Source organism: Arachis duranensis, chromosome 4, assembly GCF_000817695.3.
Source record: "Arachis duranensis cultivar V14167 chromosome 4, aradu.V14167.gnm2.J7QH, whole genome shotgun sequence".
NCBI classification, from domain to species: Eukaryota; Viridiplantae; Streptophyta; class Magnoliopsida; order Fabales; family Fabaceae; genus Arachis; species Arachis duranensis.
This window is the reverse complement of record NC_029775.3, coordinates 75,120,865-75,121,884: the sequence shown is the minus strand read 5'-3', so window position 1 is coordinate 75,121,884 and position 1,020 is coordinate 75,120,865.

Genomic DNA, 1,020 nt, shown 5'->3' with positions numbered 1-1,020 from the left:
TCTTGTTTAAAGCCTTGGATGTCCAGCCTTAGCTGTGTCATCCTCTTTGGAGGGTAAAAGTGATTTAGGAATTTGTCTGATAACTGTTTCCATGTCTTTATGCTTGCTGTAGGTTGGTTATTCAACCACCTCTTAGCTTGATCTTTTACAGCAAATGGAAACAGTAATAGTCTGTAGACATCCTGATCCACCTCTTTATCACGTACTGTGTCAGCAATTTGTAAGAACTGTGCCAGAAACTCAGTTGGCTCTTCCTGAGGAAGACCGAAATACTGACAATTTTGCTGCACTATGATAATGAGTTGAGGATTTAGCTCAAAGCTGCTTGCTTTGATGGGAGGTGTACAGATGCTACTCCCATATGCAGCTGTAATAGGGTTAGCATATGACCCCAGAGTCCTTCTGGACTGTTCAATCCCACTTAGGTCCATGATGGATAAAGGGAAATGATATGGATTGCAAGTAGATAAATTTTGTTTTTTTTTTTGAATTAACCGAAAAAATAAAATAAAACAAAAGGAAAATAAAATAAAAATTCAAAAATTAAAAGAAAATAAGATCAAAGCAAATTGAAAACTGAATCAATTAGTTAATTAAAAAGATTTTGAGATTAGCAATTAAAAAGATATGATTGAAAAATTTTATGAAAAAGATTTGATTTTTTTTGAAATAAGGAAAGAGAAAAACAACAAAATGACACCAAACTTAAAATTTTTAGAAAATCAAACACTAATTTTCGAAAATTTTAAGGGAAAAATACAAAGAGGACACCAAACTTAGAATTTTTACGGATCAAAAGGGACTAAAGACATGCAAATTCGAAAATTAAGAGAAAAACAAAAGCATGCAATTGACACAAAACTTAAAATATGAAACTAGACTCAACTAAAAGACTCTAAACCAACAAAAATAAAACAGTCCTAATCTAAGCAACAAGATAAGCCGTCAGTTGTCCAAACTCGAACAATCCCCGGCAACGGCGCCAAAAACTTGGTGCACGAAATTGCAATCACACTTTTG